This window comes from Bombus fervidus, chromosome 11 (genome assembly GCF_041682495.2).
Source record: "Bombus fervidus isolate BK054 chromosome 11, iyBomFerv1, whole genome shotgun sequence".
Classification (NCBI taxonomy): Eukaryota; Metazoa; Arthropoda; class Insecta; order Hymenoptera; family Apidae; genus Bombus; species Bombus fervidus.
Genome location: NC_091527.1, coordinates 1,940,838 through 1,963,496, shown reverse-complemented (window position 1 = coordinate 1,963,496; position 22,659 = coordinate 1,940,838). Strand labels below are relative to the sequence as shown.

General features: G+C 33.4%; 1 protein-coding gene across 2 annotated transcripts in view; it reads left to right on the top strand.

The window, feature by feature from the left end:
- Positions 1-22,659, top strand: part of LOC139992113 (uncharacterized) — a 109,896-nt gene that overhangs the window by 3,446 nt on the left and 83,791 nt on the right. The window lies entirely within an intron of this gene.

Below are 22,659 nucleotides of genomic sequence, written 5' to 3'. Positions count from 1 at the left end.
TGAGAATTCAAATTCGTTGAATCTTATCTGCTCTGGTTGGTAGAAGTAGTAGGTAGTGCCCGTAATCTCCCTGTTAAATCGTCGAACTCTCGTTCAATCGCAAGAGATAAAAGCTATTCGAAATGAATCTCGTTGAGGGTTCGCACGCGCTGCAATTTGTCAAGCGAGTTAGTTGCCGCGGAGAAACTGTCAAAAAGAGGAAATGTGCATAATGGATTGTTAATCTAGGCCGAAAGTTGCCTGGCGATTAGATGCATGCACGACAATACCACCCGTCTTCTCTTTATCGTAACATTAAATTTTATCTTCCGCTCGTCTCTGTCTTATAGCGTGCCACCTACCACTTACATATCTTTACGGAAAAATGGATTTTAAATGGTATTACTTTTAAATGGTATTGGTCGTCGACGTGTTGTTACAAGTCGAGAGAAAATAGTATTTAAGCGATGGAAATGTGTTTGAGACGCTAATATTCATCGCATCTCTGGGTAAAGATTAATCAGAAATAAAATTTGTTTATCGGTCGACTCTTCTTTATTTCACGAACCATATCTTCTCAAAATATGTTATATATCGATATCGAAAGTAAGTTTCCATTTATATATATATATACATAGAGGATCGGAGGTAAAAATGGATGAATCATTCATTTGACTTTATTTTAAGGATCATACGTTGACTAGTAAAATTTGTAATAGTATTGAAGAGAAATAATTTTTCTTTTTAGGATTAGGGTTTGTAAATTAGGATGTATTTTGTACATAAAATATAGAAGACAATCTCTGTTTGCTAAAATACAGTTAATGAATAAAGTAGAAAAAATATTTGATTCTTTAGCTGCTCAAAGTATAGCAACTTTACCTTCCTAGCACCTTATGTCTATAACATTGAAATTCAGGAAAAAATTCGAGATTAATAGCCAGAATTTATCTTTCAAATTTATTACCATAAATTAATTGCTTTTGTGCAAATATATAAGTACCATAAGTTACTCATGTTAGAGCATTCAAATAAATTTAACTATAATTTCGTGTGAAAAATTTTCTGAAATGTATATTGCTTTAATATAGCAACAAATTGTTACTATATATTATCGCAATAAATTCCATATTTTGAATGTTACACATTTCACGTACACTATTATACAATAGTACGTATATATATTTTATTCGAGTTTCATTCGTCCATTTTTAATAACTCCGTTAAAATCTACTAACATAGCTAAGCATATATACGCGAGTTCTGTTCTCCAACTGTATCGATGGTGTTTACTCAGCTTCAACTATGAAAACGTATTCGAAACACGTACACCACTATAAGAATGATTAATTCCGCCCGATAAGCGAATAGAGTTGAGCAAACTCATTATTAAACGAAAGCTAGGATTGAATGAGTCGTTTTCTCAATAAATAGTAATCTGTGTTGTGCAAAATATTCCGTCGAAAACCTTACACATACTTGAATTACTCGCAAATGGTCTTAAATTTCTTGACCAAGACATATAAAAAATATTATAATAATAATTATGGATAAGGAAATATTAAACGAACGAATTTTTTATATATAATTTTTTATATAATTTTTTATATAATTTTTTATATATAAATTAGTCAAAAACTGCACGACAAACTTCTACAAAAAGTTCTAAAAACACTAGTGTTTTTAATATTTAAATCAACGGCAGTATCAATTTTAATCAGCAAAAGGTATTTTACAAGATCTGAAATGTAATTAACAAACTTAATTTAGGAACGAATGACAACTCGTTTCATGCTAAAGTTCAAAAAAAAAAAAAAGAAAAAAAGAACCAGATAACATTGCACGTGCTCACCAAATACACGCGACCAAACGTCTATTTCAATGAATGTAATTTACGTCCAAGGCGATGGCCAAAGGGATCGCCGGGACGACGTCAATTTTTCTCCGTTACTCGAGCAGTTCAACGCGTGTTTGTTCCAGCTTGCGTGTCGTAAGGAGGGCGAACACGTGTCGCGAAACCATCCGCGAGGTCTATAAAAATACGGTGAAGAAAGCACGGAAATTGCACGTGCGGTCGCAATCGTTTTAACTGTGCACACGCTTCATTCTATACGATATTGCATCACCCATGGGAAACTTTGAATAGAGAAAGCTGCATTCAACCACCGACTCTTTGGAAGGAAGTAATAAGGTTGGTCGTCAAAAATGACCGGTACTCTCCTTATCAGTCGTACAACTGTGACTACATAACGTTATTCGATAGCTGCTTGATCGCTGCGAAACAAATCTTGGCCATACCAATAATAACGATAAAAAGTAACTAAACAGTAATAACGATAAGAAGTAACTAAACAGAAATAAGAAAATGAGGGAATTGTAATTCTACATGATCTTTTTTGTAAACATGTAAAGACAAAGAGAATTATTTCATTGCTCTCTTACATCTCGAGGGAGAAGTAGTTGTGTAATACTTTAACTTCATAAAAGAAATTGAGAAAAAAAGATAGTTCCTGTAGAACTTCCCCTTCCAAAATTATCTAATTATATATTAAATAATTAGCTGACTTATTTAATTAGAAAAAAAATCTCGATATCTGCAGTAATAACTTATATCAAGAGCGTACATCTTTTTGCATATTGCCTCTACTAACGTTTTCATGCTATGTATACTTTGATTCTTCCCACAATTTATCTCTGTACAGTCATTCGTTAAATGTTTCAACGTCTCAGATTCTATCGCATCGATGAAAATGTATAGTTACGAGATAAAGCCCTGATAGATAATCTATTTCATAAATTTATTGAGGAAGAAGTGATGTTTGATTATAAGAAATTTTCTTTTAATATTCCTTCGTTTTAAAAACATCATTAAAAAGAAAAAACAATTAAGAAGTATTAAATAAAGACCCAGAGATTCGGAAAATTACTTCTCTCAGCGTACTAACAAAATTCAACTACGATAATTATTGCAAAGTCATAACTATAAATGAAAATCTTTTATTCTTTCCATATTCCTTTATTGTTAGAAAATGACCGAACGAAAGAGATATTAAGGAAAATAAAGGAAGTGATAAAACCCTGGTAAATTGTTCACCCTAAGAATAGGGTCGTAAAGAAACAGAGAAAAATCGTTTCCGTAGTGGTCGAGGATTTTCAATCGCGAGCCCCGTGAAGACCTCGTGTATCCTTCTATATACACAGCCGTGTAACGCAAACTCGATTCTACTCGTGTTTCCCCTACAGGAGGGACACGTTTCCCTTCTTTATTCTCCACTGACTTTCGAGAAATCTATAAGACGAATGGCTATACAGACTGCTCGATATGTTTTTGCCCTGGACTTAACATTTAGAGCATGAAAATTCTTGAGAATTTAGCTAAGAGATTTTGTCCCGAGCACGATAATGATTTTGTTCTGTAAGGATAAAGAGGATCAGCGAAGTAGAATGTAAAATTGAGAAGATTTCGTGGAAAGCAGAAAATTATATAAGGTTTCGTGGAATATAAAGAAAACTGTAATTAGCAAGTACATATTGTTTTTACAAATTTACTTCATTTTGGACCTTACTAATATTTGTACCATCTTTTTCCAAAAAATGAAATAAAGATAAAAACAAATCATTTACCCTTTGTAAATTGAACATCTATCTAAATTATGAATTTTACTAATCATGTATCTAAATTGTGAAATTGGAAGATTTACAAAAAATAAAGTTTTATATCTATCTTATATTATACATTTTATTGATGACTAAAAAGATTGACATTATATTCAGAAGCTAAATTACAATTTTAAATCCTGTCGAGGCCCAAATTGATCAGTTTCATTTTTCATAGAATTATTAATTTTATGTTATCCGAAGACGTAATTAATATTCAACATCTCAAAGAAGAGATCTTATTTTCATAAATTTCTTATAAAAAAGTAGCAACAAATAGACATCAATTCCAAAAAGAATTACACAGAACGATGATTGTAATTAAAATCTCGCTATGCATTTTAATTTATGGAACGAATTATGGCTTCTCAGCGACTCAGTTGTAAAAATATGCACATTACCTCTTCTTACACTTTATACAAGAACGACACATGAGAACAAAAACACATGTGATTTCTTCAGTTAGACACAAATCCAGCAATTACAAAGCGACTAGTCAAAAGAAGAATAAATCATTGTGGCAAAATCACCCAAAGAACAACCAATACAAGGTAAAATAGAGGACAGTTTGTGAAAATTCAATGGAAGTTGGTTGACAGAAACCTGAGACAGTCGGATAACTCGGGTGAAACGATGTAAAGTTCACGGTAGGTCGTTCTGCCGTTAACTTCGTCGAACTTCCGATCTGAAAGTTATGTTCGGCTATATTACGAGAATATTAGTGATATCGAGACAGGTCAAAGCTTGTTTCAGGCTGGTTTCAACGCTGCTGAAAATATCTAGCACATGTTTCTACTACGCGCTTGGACAACAAGCATAACAGCAAATGGAATAAAACTATGAAAAGAAACGAAATTCTGTTTCCGTGCATGAAACAAATGTGATCATAAGAAGTTTATAAATCAGGTCACAGCTGCACGTGTACATAATACGCGAGCCAAAGTCTGTCGCGGTGGTTCTCAGAAACCACAATTTTTAACTAATCCTTATATTGCAATCTGCGTTTGATTGGGGCAGAGTTGAGGGAACTTTCGGTGGGTTGACATTTCCACTGATTGTGTTTTTTGTTCAATCTTTGAGACGTGGGGTTTACATCTTCGTGATTATATAAATTAGCTTTTGAAATCATTAGCAAACCAGATTAAAATAACGATAAAATTGCCCATCTTTAATTACTGTATTACTTGATGGAATCATCAAACTCAGAGGAGCACATTTCGAAGATAAATAATAAATAACGAATGACTTATAAATAATGAATACAGAGCTTGAGATAGCAAAATTCAGAAGTATTAAATATAAACGTAAAATATTAACTATCGTTAAATATAAACTTCAAATCCGATATACGATAGTAATGCAAAACTTCAAGATCAGAATTCTAAGAGTACACTCAGACTATCAATCTTTAAATTATATATATTAATAATATAAATATATATATAATACGACATTTGTCAATATTTGAAGGTTCTGAACTAAAAGGATCAATATATATTGTCAATAGAAGATTGTCAATATTTATTAACTAACCGTATTTTCGGTGAGAATATCGTTGACGATATTATATTGACAATATTATTGATCGTCTAAGGGCATCCTAACATTCCAAATACAAAAATCATCCAATTCAAGAAACCAAAAAGCAACATTTATATCTAGAAGATATACAATTGTAATTTGAAATTCCGCATTGTGACCTAAAATCTGATATCACAATGAACAGAACAGAACATAATGAACACAAAAGAATCGCTGAACCTCGCTGAAGACGTTGCACATGTGCAATGTGCACCCACCTTAAACACCGTATTTTCCTCCGATATACACAGGACACAGATACATGTATCTGCATCCTAGACTCAAAGGGAGCCCTCATCGCGCTCCGTCACCGCCTTTGACAAGGAGTTGTCAGCTTATCAAGCTCGAGCCAAACCCGGTGTGTCGTATTTAACGACACGTAGTCGACCAGTAATCGATAGCTTTGTCTGCTAGGTTTCGCGGCCGAGTAAACAGCCCCTCTCCCGAGGTATAAGAAGGCTCGCGGAAACGCGAATGCTCGAACGGCTCGAGAAAGAGGCTGCCAAAGTGATCTTTTCAACGGTTAAGATAAGCGGAACCAGAAGAAGCAAGACGCAAGAGGAAATTCTAATTTTATCATTCAATCGACGATCATGGATCTTTCAACGTAAATTGTTTCATTTACGTGCTTCCTTTCAATCTTCTTCGTAATTCTTCATGCTGATTTTATCTCGTTAAAGTGGAAGCTTATAAAGATAGCGGACCAATATTCTTAACACTAGGTTTGCGAGACCCGTCAATTTGACGGATTTCAAACATCGAAATGAAATATCCCAAAAACCATAGCATTAATTTTAACCATTTTACATCGTAAATTAATCATTTCATCTAAAGAATTTATACACACCATTATTTTTTCCTAGGCTTTCTAATTTTTGAAATCTGTATGTAGTATACCTGTTTCTACGAAATCCATCAAATTGACGGGCTAGCTGATTTCATAAACAATCCGTTTTTCAAAGACAGTGTGCAAAAGTTCGTTATTGTAGACATTTCCTATTATTATCTCCGCTTATTGTAAGTATTTACGATAGGATAATTGAATTTGGGCATAGTATTTTCCTGTTTTGACCAATCCCCCTTTTCTAGCAATCATGAGTAAATCCAGGAGATATAATAAGATATTGAACAAAATTGTCAACATCAATGAAGATTGTTCTAAGGATACCCCCGAAGAAAATCAGTATGAATTAGGCCAAAGCGAAGCTGACAGTGAAAGTTCTGAATACATTGAAAGTGGAGAGATAGAGGGATCTTCGGATAGTGAAGAGGAACACTTGTTGAAAGTGCGTCGTAACAAGAAAAGGATGCGTATTCTTTTTAGTTCTGACTCCGAGGATGGAAAGACGAGCATTCCAAGCACATCCCAAAATGTAAGAGGTGAAATTGAAATTGCAATTGACGAGACACAGTGCATAAAACTGAAAGCAGGCGGATCTAGGAGTAGGACGCCCGTTCGTATGATATTCAAGGATATCGTAGAGCCTACTGGCTATGCTAAGATCACTGAGTTGCATAGTTTTCTAGGAATTCGATATGCTCGGGACGCATATGAAGCGAGATCATTGAAAGCCTCCGAAAGATTACAAACAGATAAATATGCGCTGATATCCGAAATATGGAACAGATTTATAAGTAATAGCCAGGCTTGTTATACGCCATATGAAAATATCTTAATAAATGAACAATTATTTCCAACGAAAGCCCCATGCAGGTTTACGCAATATATACCGAATAAGCCTCATAAATTTGGCATTATGTTTTGGTTAGCAATTGACGTCCAAAAAAAATATATTTTGAATGGTTTCCCTTATATGGCGAAAGATGAAACTCGATGCTCAACGGAAAAAAGGACAAGATGACTTTGTTTTCCTCAAATTTATATAAATCAGAAAACTGCACGCTTACTGTGTATAAAAGTAAACCTAACGTAAAAGTCCTCCTTCTAAGCACCAAACATACAGGTATACAAGTAGAAGACAATTATAAATGTGTTCCAGAAACCATTGCTTTTTATAATAAAACAAAGTTTGGTGTGGACGTCGTTGACTAGATGGCACGCAAATATAGTGTGAAAGCAGGGAGTTTCCGATGGCCCCTTCAAGTATTTTTCAATATTTTAGATTTGGCAGCGATAAACACGTGGAAATTATGTAAAGAGTGCACCGGATCGAAAATATCCAGGAAGGAGTTCATATTTTGTCAAAGATCAGACACTTCATTTCTGTCACCTTCAACGTCAGAAGTGCGAAAAAGTTGCCAAGTGGCCTACTGCAAAAAAATAGAAGCAATAATTGTTGTATATATTGCAAAAAGATTGTATGCGGAAAATGCACAAACAAAATTCAGCATATTTGTAAAAAATGTGCTCAATAAATATGATTACCCTATACCGTTAATATTATTGTTATCATTTCCGTAATAATTTTAAAAAAAGACTTTACTTATTAATAATTTATTCAAACGTGAAACTTAATATTGTTTAATTCAGACTTAATTTGAAAAATCGATTTTTTAAAGAAAAGGCGTATTTTCGTTTACCCGTCAATTTGACGGGTGCTCGTAGAGATAGGTATATAAGAAACGCCCGTAAACCTAAGCACATCGACAGGCATATAAATAAGAACATTTCGTTTTTATAACTCACGTGAAATACGTATTATTTATTTCACAAATTAATTTATAAATATAAATATTGCTTGTTTCTTAAATTACTATTAATAAAAAGAGAAATGTTTAAAGGATATATATTACGAAATATTATCATAATATCAATTTCTTCTCTCTAAATCCTTGGGGAGAATATTGAGCAAAAAAGTTCTGTCCGTAAAGTTTTTTTTCTGCCTATAATAGTTTGCAAGTCGTGAGAGTCGACACTTTGAAGAACACTTTTAATCTTCAAACTCGATCCTCTACGGTTAGAAAAATGTAGGTACTTGTTCCATGACAATGTCTGCTTTAAAGATATACAAGATATACAATTCGCTAGCTGCGAAAAGAAACTAATGTTTAAGAAATAAATCTTCGTCAACTATCTGGATGTCACTTTTATACACATTAATAGATTCTTTAGAAATCTTACAAAATAGTATATGCAGTTACACGTGCAATAATATTTTAATTTTCTGAACAACCTATATCACGATTTCTCTAAAAATTCTTAAAAGTCCCCAAAAAGAATTATTTGCACAACACTCGATTATTTTAAAAAATAATAAATCAATAAATATTTGATTATTGAAAAAAATCCCTCATATTCATAATAAAGAATGTAAAATATTTAATACGATATACAAAAGTGCTATAAGTAGTAAAACGATATACAAAACGTATTAATCCAAAATGTCAAAGAGTAACTATTCGCAAAATGCCAAAATGTAAAAATAAAATACTTAGAGCTAAGTAATTACGATATTACGTAAATTAACGTCGAATATTAAAAGCATAGTTAAAATACCAGATGCTCCCTCGCTTCAACGTTGCCTATAAATTCAATAAGCTTACAGTTTTCCCATCATTTTCTACTTTAATCTTTAAGCAGCGACAACGTTGTCCAGGATAATTTCATAACGAAACGCGATTGAAGAGTTCGCCGATTTTTTTTTTTTTTTTTTTTTTACTTGACGACTGACTTCGGCGGTGACGGAGAAAAACAAACATTTTTTACACTTTTTAACAAGTTACTCGAGAGATGAAGGGGTAGCATGGCATAAACGACGTAGGCAAGGGGAGACGTCTAACCCTCGTTGCGAGCTTACCGCAGTAAGACGATCTGTCGCGAATATATCCTCGCATTTAATGAAGGTTATGAGAACGCAACCACGCGGGAAGCGTCGTATTCCCGATTGTAAACTAAACGGAATTTAACCCCGGTCGTCAACCTACTGGGTTATTGAACGGCGCGGTCGAGGAAATTTACCTGTAGGGTGAAAAATAGAAATAAGCAAAGAAGATGCAAATCAAAGGGAATCCGGATTTTTAATGTTTCATTTTTGAACTATTAATAGAGCTTTTCGTGATTGAAAAAATTTTTCGAGAAAATTGAAGATTGTGAAGAGAGGTTATATTTGATTTATGTTATTTTTATATGTGTCAATATTTCAGTAAATTTTTATCAGAGATATATTTTATTGGGGACATACATAGGGATATATATCTCTATACTATAAGGATTTTTCGATAGGTCAATTTTAATATAAAAGGTATTAAAAATTACAATGGTTTGTTCTTATGAATTAACTGATTAGTAGATTGATTCTCAATAATTCGATTGTGATTGAACAAATTCCTATTTTGTCAACCCCATTCCTTACTATTATTTGCTATTATTGTATCATAATTGTTAAAGTTGACTATTCTTTCAAGTGCTACGTGTCCGTTATAATGTGATAATTTTCTAAGTGAGAGATACCAATAAGAGAGATAAATACCTAATTCAAGAAAATACGCCATTGTAAACTAATAAAATTTCTATTCTATTCTAATAATTACGAATTGATCGTGCGACTTATTGCTAAATAATAAGAATAGATACAAAGTCTCTGGTTTCAATGAGAAAATCAGATCAAGATATTCCTAGTCTGATACCAGAATTCTTTATTCCCCTCATTTTGTATGAAATATGAAACGTATTCAGAAAATACGAGTCGATTCATTACGATCGTACATCGGTCTCATAAATTGCAGTCGTCACGGAGACTCCCATAAAATATCACTTTCTGTACGACAAGCGAAATGTGTAACTCATAACACGTTCTCATCGTTTCTCAATTCTATCTAATTATAATTACAATATATTAAACGTTAATATAAAAGAAGAGAAACTCATCTAAGTGCGTAAAAACATTAGTCCCTTTATGATAGACGAAACAATACTTCCAAAGAAAAGTCTGACAAAATAAAACAGTCAAAGAAAGATACGCTACAACCGTTATAATACGTATGTCAAATTTATTAGCTGCATAAAGGGGATCAGGACACAAACAATTTTTCATACTGGAATAACTTTTTTTTCCATTCGATATGATTATCAGAGGATTTCAAAGAGGGAAAGAATCGTATATCTGATCGCGAATAAAGGTATGTTTAATCCTCGGCGTCAACCTGTCTGGTTGTTGAACCCTCGTTAAATTAAAGATATTCGAGAACGAATGGGTGAAAAGCAAAGGCGTTGTGCTCTCTGAGCCACGTCGCCCATAATTCCTTCCGTTTATTATCTTAGCAATTACGAGAACAGGCTTCGAGACAACCTTATAGTCGTGGGTCGACGCAGCAAGAGGTGATCTCGCGATAAATTCATTTTCTTCAAACCGTTACATGTCGAACGAGTGAATGAACCGGCAGACAAATACAATCGACGCGCAGGATTTAATTAACCCTGTGGACTTTAGAGTGGCATTCGAAAAGCGGCGTTAATTAGGACTGGCCGGAAGTGAAACCGCGTTTTCGTCCTGCGAACGAGTCACGCGTTAGACGCTTTTCAACGTCTCTCGAGGAAAACAAGAACACCGCCACCAGTGAGTGAATATACAAAGCCACGAAACTTTCGTGTTCACTAATTTGCAGCGGCAGTACGCTTTGAACTTTGTTCAAGGGATTGCTGTGGGGACAATATTTTGCCTCGAAAATCGAGCCGTTCCTAACGAGTGTGCGAGGATTTCTTTATACGCGAATAAAAAATTAATTTTCTTTCCTCCCGCGCTCGTTGTTCTGGGAAATGGGCCGAGTTCCAAGTGTTAGTTTAGTGGACGTGAAAGAAGATATCGTTCCTTTGTTGTAGAAAGTAATCCCGATATGTTAATTTTGTCGGTCTGACGAGTAGGTATTATGCGTTAGGTTAAAGCTAGCCCAGTTATGTGAATTCGAAATTATTTAAAACAGCTTGAAATTGTATCAATGTAAAGCTACTACTTTACTTGTCTTAAAATATCCTTCCTCTCAAGTAAACTTGAGTTTTTTTGATATGAAAGGAACGATAAATGCCAGATAAAATAATTTCTACTTTCTATTAACTGTCCACTTAACGTCAGATTACTCGAATTCAAACAGCTCTAAATAAAGTAATTTTACTTTTGTGAATAGGATATTCGATGAAGTCTGTCTATAATCGTTTTCTTGAACTAGAACAACGTGTACTAAAACTGAATTTTGTTTGCTATCAAGAAATCATTTTACACAACTTAGTGATATTGAGTGCAATAACTTGCACTCTTTAAATTCCACTCTGCCCTATCCATGGCTAATTACGTACTCATTACTCACAATCGCTTCATACTCGATAACCTTGGATAATCGCTGATAATTATGCATTGAAAATCCCTTCCTTTTCTCGATAAATTGAAATCTTTTGCGTGAAACTTTCAAGTAATGCCGTCTGAGCCCGACGATCGCGCATTCATTAAACTTTTTATCACTTGCTTGATCGCTGTGGATATTTATTCAAACGAAAGGCGGAATTTAAATATATTTCACGAGCAGGGTTTAATTTCGGACTCTGTCTCTCTTTTTATCTTTCGATTACAACGTCCTGGGAAACCAGACGATCTGAATGGAAGAAAGCAGAAAGAGACTATCGAAGCCACGGTAGGGTTGACAGTCTGCGCTCAATTCTGAAAGAGGCTATTGCCTCTACTGTAAACCCAGATTCTATTTCTGGTGTGCACGAAGCTTAGACGATATTCGCGGTTTAACTTACCATCCTATGATCCCGTGATTAAACATCGCCACATTATCATAAAAGCATTTCGGTAGATGTTCGATCGCAGCGTGTCGTCGTTCTTTTTAAAACACTGCTCCATTGTTTTGACTTTATTGAAATAAAACGCGAAGAAATTGTCTCAATATTGAGACACTATTTAGGTTAATTCATCGAGAAATTATTAGTATATGAATATATACGAATAAAAGAAACATGAAAGGAACAAGATCATATAGTAAAAAGTTTTGATTAACAAAGTGAAACAAGAAAAGATCGATTTACACGAAACATTAAAACATCACGGAGAAATGTGTTTCCTTTTTTCTTTCTAATCATTAGACATATAGTGGGGGGGGGGTAAACATTATAATTAGAGCAGTTTATTTGCGTCTTGGTTATTTTTGTAGCTAAGGATTGCGCGATTGAAACCCTTGTACTTGAAGAAAATATGTGTTCAATGTCTAACGTAGGCGAAAAGAAAATATCGTCGCTAAAAATAACCGTTTAGAGTATCTTCACCCCTGAGTAAATGATGAAGTTTAAATAAACGTTGCGGCAACATCTCCGCATGACATTATTTTGATAAAAATACAGACTTCAAACTACAATACAAATATTTACAGTGAAACCAAATTTGTTTTCCCTGTTCAATTAAACCACAGCGTCGTGTACTGTGTGGCTAGAAATAAAATAAACTATTACCGAAGAAAATTGTGCGCGTGTACGCGATGCATCAAAGGATCCAGATCGTTTAATAGAAACTTCATTGATAAATTATTATCATAATGCAGGCTTCCATTCGTTCAAATAAACCTACAAACATTGTCCTAATTTAGCAAAATATCCTGAAATTGATAGCCAATTATTAAAATATACGAGAGAAGGATAAAATATATCAGCGGGGAAGTGGCACAAGTGAAACTCATATGAAAATTCTGTTTTAAGTTACGATAAGATTATTATTTTGTTCGAAATTTATTAAAGAGTAATGTAATTGTAAAGTACAGTATATATACAGAGTAATGTAAAGTATAAAATTTCATGGAATTTGGGAAAAGTTACACGAAACAGAAAATTTCGATGAAATCTTCCAGAAGAAGTCTATACGATATTTCATTCCTAGATTGCGCCCTTCACGCTTCATCTTGGATCCAAATAGAAATATATTTCGAGATGCTCGATACTCTTGGGAAGTGTCGCACACAGGTTGAATGATCCATATTTCATCGGCGCCCGTGTTTTAGACAGGTTTTCATGGTTATTCAAGGGTAGACAGTTTTTTAGCTCAGGACAGACAAAATGAAGGTGAAAAAATTGGTAAGAGGTGACTGATATAAACGAATCTATCTGGATCGAAGGGAGTAGTTGACACAATTTACCAAGAAGCTTCACAGTATATCACTAGTCCCAAAATAAAGAAGTTATTCTGGCCAAGAAATGGACTGGCAATTCGAATGAACAATGAACTTATTTTCTTAAATAATTATTACACTTGTATACGGTAAAATTTAAAATCTAAAATCGGCACAAAGTCTTCATATACTGGATTATACAGATGAATTTAAAAGATTTCAAAGGAAACAAGAGATGCTAGAGACGTCGAGAAAAAAGTTCCTTGAGTGATTTTCTTTCGATGGTTTATCTCCACGTTGTCTTTTCAAGCGGAGTCAAGTTTTTTCACTAATTTGACTAATTTCATAGCAGAAGCTATCAGATGATGTAATTAAAACATGAAGAGGCATAAGGGAATCGAATTCTTGCAACGTGCATGAATTGTCATTCGATGTTAACATTGCTGCGAGCAGCCGATCGATCACGATTACTCGAGGATTCGGATCACGCGGAATCCATTTACCTTCGCCCTTTTCCAAAATATTGAACCAGGGAATGGAGCACAAACATCTCGTTCAGATATTATCGATCCTATTCATGTCATCCTTCGTCGAATAAGAAATATTTTTTTTTTATTATTCTTCTCAAGCCCTTCTCGCGCCCTTGATGAAGATTTGAAGATTAAAATTAATAAAAAATTACATAATTACTGGATTGTAAATATTTGCACAATGTCACATTTTTATAAATAACGTTGAAAAACTCAGCTTAAGTAAAAGATTGCTTTACTTTGTACTATACCTTCAATATCTTATATATTCTTGCATATAGATTTTCTTAAAAATTGTTTCTGACACCTACCAAATTATTCTGGAAATTTTTTCAGCAATCTTCATGAACGCTGTAATAACATAGTTAAAAATTGGTATGTTGAAAGATTTCGATATTTGGAAGACAATGCTTCTACTATAGGGGTATTATGGGGATTCTAGAGTGAGAAGTCTTCGATTTTCTAATGAATTGTGCAAAAAAGGCAATAGTGAATAACATGGGAGTACCAAAAAACGAAATTTCAGAAATTAAAAGGCAAGGAAACGTCAAAGAGAAAATTCCAGCAATGATAAAACGTCGCAAATACAATGAAAAAGGAATTCCAACAATGAAAAAAGTAATGAAGAAATGCAGTAGAGTTTAATAGTAAGAAACAACATGAAACTATCAAAAAAAGAAACTACAGTAACAAAAAAAAAAAAAAAATGCTGGACGACTAAAAACGATAAGTTTCCAAAATACAAAATACGAACAAAAAAAAATTTCTACTAAGTCAAGACTGAAGAAAAAGTAAGATAAACCAGATTATAATACAATATTAAAATATATTAGACCGGTTCTAAGATATATACTCGTATAAAAATAGAAGATATACTAGAAACATGTGAATAACATCTTTAGGTGAAGTGTACTTACCTTACCGACGTGAAAATGTTGCATGGCGTTACCAGAGATAGTTTATGTAAAGAAACCGAATATTTAAAAAAGAACCTTAAAGGAAACTAAGAGCATATATCTCGTATCATTTCCACACAATAGTCTACTCTTTCAAAGCACACAAGAGGAATTGAAGACGTATTATAATCCTAATAAGCCACTCAAAATCTTTTACTGTAATCCTAATCCCACACAATCGATACGCTGAAAGATATCGCTGAACTGCGAAAACTTATATAACTTATTTATGCATATAATAAACGATGTTTATTACCAGTGAGTATTACAATGATATAATATAATGTAATGCGATGTAGAATATTGTCTTACACATCTATGATAAATAAATCAAAATTTGAAGGAAATCCTTTCTAACTTTCCAAACGAGGATCAATCACAAGGTCCCAGAACATTTTGTGGAATCACGGAAATCCCACGATAATGGCCGCGAATTCATGTCACGATACTTCGACAGAAATGATCACGTCGCTCGTTGTTTATCCGGACAGAATCTGTGTTGGCGTAGCGATGGAGCATAACAGCTCATCTGGACTACATTCAGGCCGATCCGTAAATGAAACCATACGTGCCTGAGGGAGTTCGTTGCTAATTATAAATTTGGTCTGGCGATTCGGATCACGAAAAGTCACGTAACGCGACGAGATCGACGCAAGGAATGGCCGTTCAACGCAATTAGTCGATAATTAAAATATCGTCGAAATGGACAGACCTATGCGCCATCCTTACCTTGTCTTTTATTCCAAATAATTTATCACAGACTGGATTTCCTCTGACGTGATATTTACGCTGAAAATGCCAACCAGAGTCCCATTTGCGATGGATCATTGAACTTCTTGCAGGCGTTAATGGACTGTAACGATCTTCGTTTCTCTCGCGTAGATTTTCTCTTTCGTTCTTCTCCTTTTTCTTTTTTCTTCATTCCTTTTCTTATTCTCCCTGATGCTGGAACTGAAAAGAATGACGATTGGAGTTTGTTATAACGAGAGATGTATTCTGAATGGAGATTCTTGATCGCGAGATAAGCGTTACTTAACACTTTAACTATTTAGGTGTTAGAACACCTACTTGTTATATTTATTGGGATACATTTTACTTTATTTGATATCTTACATTTTAAGACATGCATAGTGTAAAAGAATAATAGATATGTATATATATATATATATATATATATATATATATATATATATATATATATATATATATAGATAGATAGATAGATAGATAGATAGATAGATAGATAGATAGATAGATAGATAGATAGATAGATAGATAGATAGATAGATAGATAGATAGATAGAAGAGATAGATAAATATGATAATATATAATGCGAAAGTAACTGATATACTCATCAACGCCCAGCCTGAACATAAATAAAATAGAGATAAAAGATACCCATATTTTTTTTAGAGGATACACATATCTTACAAATTGTTAAAGTTGGGCATGTACAATTCGGCATATAAACACGTCATTAAAAATAAACAAACACGTATTTCAGCGTTTTTCGAAAGTCAACTCCCAAAGTCTGTTCAGACAGAAGGTAAGAAACATATATTCAAATACTGCGCGGACGGAAAGCTAGCTTGTAATAAAATAAGAAAATATAAAAGACATGGAAAGTATTATGGCCTAATAAACGTAATGGAAATTAGTTTCAATAAACAATTATTTCATTTTTGAAGAGTATATATATATACATATATACATGACCATATGTATATAAATAATAGGATTTATCTTGGTGATATTTAGTACAAATGCCGTGTTGAATGTCAGAAACAAAATTTTATTTGTGTATTGTAGTAGATTGTAACGTATGACTGACGAAGCAATTTATTTGAAGAGGTTCAACGAAGTATAATGTAATTTTTTCCCACCTCAATTAAATTATTCAGCGAATATATTCGAAAGCGACGTGAAGTTCCTCGATACTTTAGAAAAGACAAGCTCTTTCCACTTATCTCAGACGTACTGTTTTAATTAAAATGACTCATTATTCCGTTCCATTCCTACTTTACTGCTTCAATTCAAGATAACAGCTAAAAGAATCGCAGTCGACTCATAAAAGAGAACATATAATTTAATTATACTATGCAGTGAAGTAATAAATGACACTTTCCTTCAGTAATCGAAAAATGTATCCATCTAGCAATAATACAATTGCTAGTCTAACAATATTGCAATAATGCAATAATAGCATTATCTAGCAATAATGGGACTAATTGTTTCTTCTTACTGCGGTTTTAAAATTTCATATATTTGGAAATAAATTAATATAAAAATTAATATCAAACAATTTATGGAAATAAATATCATGTATATATATTAACTATACAAAATAATTCTTGCAGCTTAATTAAAAGAGCAGATCTACAGTGCGGATATTTATGCAAATTTGTATTTTAATGAATAAAATTAGAAAAATGAAAAGTAGAAAATTATTTTACGTACTAAATATAAGTATATTTGAGAAATTTGTCGTATTTTTATAAATTATGTGATCATTTTAATCATTTTTATACCTTCAAATTACCTATGGATGCATAAAAATCTTACAGTATATCTCGAAATAAATAGTATAATAAATTTAATAATAATATTATCGAACATTTCTAATAATTTAAACTTATCTACCCTTCTAAAATTTCACTTACAGAATCGGCCAATTCACCCGAACACAATACCGAAAGATAGAAATCTCGTTAATTACGACAAAATAAATCGAAGATGAAATTTAATCATTTTAAAAATCAGGGTACTAAGGAGTTCGCGTTTCTGTTAATTTTTAACCATCGAATAAGGGAGATTTCGAGGTTCGAAATTACAAAATCTAGAAACAAAACGCGAAACACATAAATTGCGATTAAATAATCGGTAGACTAATAATAATTCGAACTTGTGCAGGCGTTCGAAATTATTAAAGAGAGCCGCCCGATCGAAAGCAATAAACGAGTTTCTCCCTACTTGTCTCTCTACGTCTCTCCCTCTAATTAATAGACTTACTCTCGTGCTATTTACACCCGGTTATTTGCAACGCGTACAATTCTCGGAAATCGGGTCTGCCGTAACGTCTCGTCGTTTCAAAGGAGAGAACATAGGGGAAAGGGAGAGATGGAAAGGGGAGAAGCGACGGTAGGAAAAATCAGGCGTCATTCTCGGATTTGCTATTACCGTTCTTATAATGGATCACGAGATTGTTCAAACACTTATCACAAAAAGTTTTTACGAATGTATTATATGAATTATACGAAACTTTCTCAAATTTCGTCAGCACTGTCACGAGAATGACTGTCGTAATTATAATAATAAAATTTGAAATTAATCCGAAAATGTACATAGAAGTGACAAGACACTTATTGCGAAAAATTAGTATACATCATGAATAGTAGTCCTAAACATACAATTAGTGCTATAATTTCACTAAATATTATGGCTTATTAATACCATAGCGAATAATTAACTGTTCAAACAGCTTGGTGAGCTTTGCTAAGTGTAAGCTTTCAATAAATATCTTGTAACTTCTATATAAATTTTCAGGTGTGTTTCAAAATTTCTCAATATAATCACGAAAGTCGTGTCTCGTTACGGTGCTACATTTTAAAATCCTACGCATAGAAAATTTCAAAGAGTGTCGAGATACTTTGATGATCCACTGTACTATGTTACGGAAGATTTGTTAAGGAAAAAATTTCATAATCTCTGTTGCCGAAGCGAAAAAGGCAGGAACGAAGGAAAGCACGTCGATTACGTAATGGGGCAGCAAGCAGTCATTGGAATAGGGGTGCACCTTTCTTCTTGGCTTCCCTTTCTTTTCATCTCTTCGTCGACCCTCTCCCCGTCCCTGTTGCGCCGCCATTCCTTTTTGTTCCCTATAGAAAACAAGCGACATTCGAGGAAAAAGAAACCTCGAGGAAAGAAACGGATCCGAGATAAGTAGAAAAGGACATAGATCAGTGGGAAAAGGACGCCGGTTTAATTCGATTCTTTAGAAAAGTTCGATTTCATAACCTTATAATTGTATAATCGGAAATTATACGAAGGAGATAGAGAAGGGTAAGTGTTGAAATAGTCGAAAGATTTAAAATTGGAATAGGGACGAGCAAATTTAACGATCCGCTAATGTTTCATTGCGGGCTCAGTGGAGATTCGAAGAGATAGGATTCTCTAATGGAAACGAAGTGAATAAATTCTTACTTTACGTTTTAAAATCTCATTAAAATGACGTTCGCAAAAATTTCTGCGATGATTTTTCTACGTTTAAGGATGAAACGACATATCCTTTCCTTTTTTGTGATTATCCAACGTTCCATATTTTCCACGGATATTAATTTAGCTTTCAACGAGTTTGAAATACGCGTACGCGAAATATTTGCCAAAACGAAATATTACGATTATACGCAATACGCTTGTTAGACTAGTAAATAAGCACCGTGATGTACAGACCGTTGCTGATTAAATGTTTGGCACGGTTTTTCGTGAGTATTTATGTGCCCGGAACAAGGAAAATCGAAATAGCATTCACACTGCTTGCAAAGATCGGAATGCCGTTAGATTTGTTTTGATTCTTTCCAGTACGTGTAATTAGAGCAAACTCGTGAGATTGTGTAACTTTTAAACATCAGTTTCATTTATCAGTCGACGTCTATTTATAACTCAATAGACGAAGTTCCCTATTATTTAACGTACAGTAGCTCGTGAATACCCTGTACACTTGTACATAAAAACATTTTATGTATATATCATGCGCGTTATACAAAATATTTAGAAATTTCATTGGCACTACAATTAAACTCGACTCGAAAATTTATCAATACAATTATTATTATAATTATTATAATGGCGTCTTATTACGGAACTAATGGAACATCAAAATGTTTCATACAATCCATACAATACGAATATGGAAATTTTCTATGATAAATGCTCAAATTCTCTCGTGAGCGACTGTATTCTTTCACAACAGTTTCGATATTTTCGACAATAAAAATTGAATAGTTAATTGTCGCGCTACAAGTATAATTAATAACTCGAGGGTCTTTCTTGGCTTCAAAGGACTAAGATTTATTCGCCGGTGTCGATTTTATCTCAATTGCTCGCCGACAAAAGAAAATAAGTCTCTATTCGCGTGTGTGTATGCGTACAATGAGAAAGCTTTTTTTCATCGAAATGATTTACGTGGCGCAAAAATAACTGCTGGCCTGTCACGAACAAATTGCCTAATCCAATCTTCGACCTCAATATTCTGCGAATATATTCATTGTTGGACGAAAGCGACGAAATATGAAACACCGACGTGTGTCTGTATTACGGGAAACAAAAATATCGCAGAAATAGAACGCGTATTGTGAACTATGATGAATGACATATGGTGTCGTCAGGGATTTTTACTGGACCCTACGATATAAATGTTAATCGATTCAGTTTTGTATGAAACTTGAAACGTGACATTCCAATATAATGTAGTCGTTCTCATCGAAGAGTGACAGCATTGGAAAAAATACATTTATCAGGAAATCGGTTTGAAGCCATCCATTTAACGATGGAAATTTTTTTCTGCTATCTATAAATCACACAGCGTTTATTCCTGGTTAATATATTTGAAATACAATGGATGATACTGATCAGAATACTATCTAGTATATACTTAGTAGATGAAACAAATTTCCGTTTAGATTATGAATGTATGAATTGGCATAAGTATCCATATTTTATTTATTCTTACTTATTTTTATCTATTCTTCGAGAAATTACAACAGCATTCGAATTATTATGTTCTTCTTTGAATTCTTTCAAATATCTCAAAATTGACAATTGTTTAGATAAGTTACTCTCGCTACAAACCAAAAATAATGATCAGAAGTTTCAAAGTTAAATGCTCGAAAAGAAATTGCGGTTGTAACTCGACAAGGAAAAGCACTCCTTTCAGAAAGATAGTTTAATTACTGGACACGAAGTATCTACATGGTAATTAGGAGTTAATTAAGAGACTGTGTGTGGTATCCTATCGATCGAACTATATCAAACACATGTAGATAAAAGGTCGGGACTTTTTACTAAGAAATAAATCACTCGTTCTACAAAGCAGAATCCTTTCTTTTAACGATATTTTTCACTGATGGAGATCGTGCAACTATTTAGCGCTGTCATCGTTATTCCGTTGACATCGTTAAATATTTAGTTTTACGTGTCCGTGGATGCACAGATGCAGGTGATCGCGTGGCGATGAACAAACAGAAATTTAGATACGATAACAGAAATCCGATAATTACGTTTTACCGTTACCACGTGTATATAGCCGTATTGGTTTGACTGGGAATACGTTCATTAAGCAGGCTTGTTTCGAGCGAAACCATTACCCAAACATTGGCTAAATTCATTATAACGTGCAGATATAGAATTTTCGGTGGAAAACATTAGTATTGCTGCTGGAAGGCAGGAAAATATAGATCAGGGTAATTTGAGTTCGTACCTATGACGGATATTTTATACAATCGTTAAAGTAAACATAAGGTATTAAAAATAAACGTATGTATTTATAGCATGACCCACAAGTTACGTGATATTTGATAGCAATGATATTGAAAATATCGAGTGTTCTGTAATCCATGAAATCCGACGTTTATTATATTTTACTTGTTACGTTCCAAAATTTCTCTAATTGTTCCAAAGCTTTTATTGGTTTTTATAAATTTGAAATTACTTCCAAATTAGTGTCCTGTTAACTGTAGAAGATAAATTAACACGTTACTCAATTTTTTTTGTAATAATTTCTTTATCTATGAACCCGCTATGTTTGACAAAATTCCCTTGTTTGTTTCGTTTCTATCTAGTATTTCAACCGACGATTTATTTTTATTAAATTTTAATCTTGTACGTGAGAGGTTTTAAAATCTTGAGTTAAGCGTCTGATTAATGATTCGTTTAATAGATTAATATATCAAATGTAACAGAGAATTAAAAGCTGAATTATCACAATAAATATTATAGTCGAATGGTTGAATGGGTTCTAAGAAATGTATAGATCTAAAACTCACTCCAGATAAACTCTATGAACTAAATAGATGCGTCATAAAGTCAGAATTGAATCCAAGATAGATATCAAAGTCCAGATAAAGTCTGGGATATGAGATCCTGAGGTCAAATTATTAAATAGATTTACATAAATTCCGATAGATGTGTCTAGTAACGTTCGTAATCATTGTAAATACAATACTAAAACTCGGAAGATACTACTACAGAACTCTGCACTTCATCTTACTGATTCCAAATTGTTTACCCATGGAATTGAATCTATTTACGTTCCAACCAATCCACAACATGCCATTCATAGCATTCCAATGGATCCGTAGTATATTTTAATAAATTCCGTAAGATTGAGAGTTACCTATATCAACATATATGTAACATATGTATAGCAGTCTATATTGAATCCTAGGAATCCAAAATAGTCTATATCAAAACTTAAGAATTCGTGACGATTCACACATCGGGTTCTAAGTGACCACAGTAACTTTTAAATTATTCTTGATTTCAGTGACATTGGAAAATTTTACGTGACTTAAAATAATTAATACGAAATTTCGACGATTTTAACAAATTTAGATTTAGAATAGATTAAAGATTTAGAATAATCTTTACGCGATTAAAGTAATTTTCAGTGGTCTTCTTACATCTTCTAAAGATCTTAAAACCTCAGCGATTTTGTTATATCACGAAACAATATTTCGTTAATTCTGAATCGCTTCGCGCCCTTCATGATCATAATTATTATATCGAGTTCTAACAGGATCATGGTTACTTGCAACAGATTCTATGAATTACGAATAGCCTCTGTTAGTATACAATCGGTCTGTGGTCGACTAGGTCGAGTCCCTCGAGGTCCGCAATCATTCGATTTCAC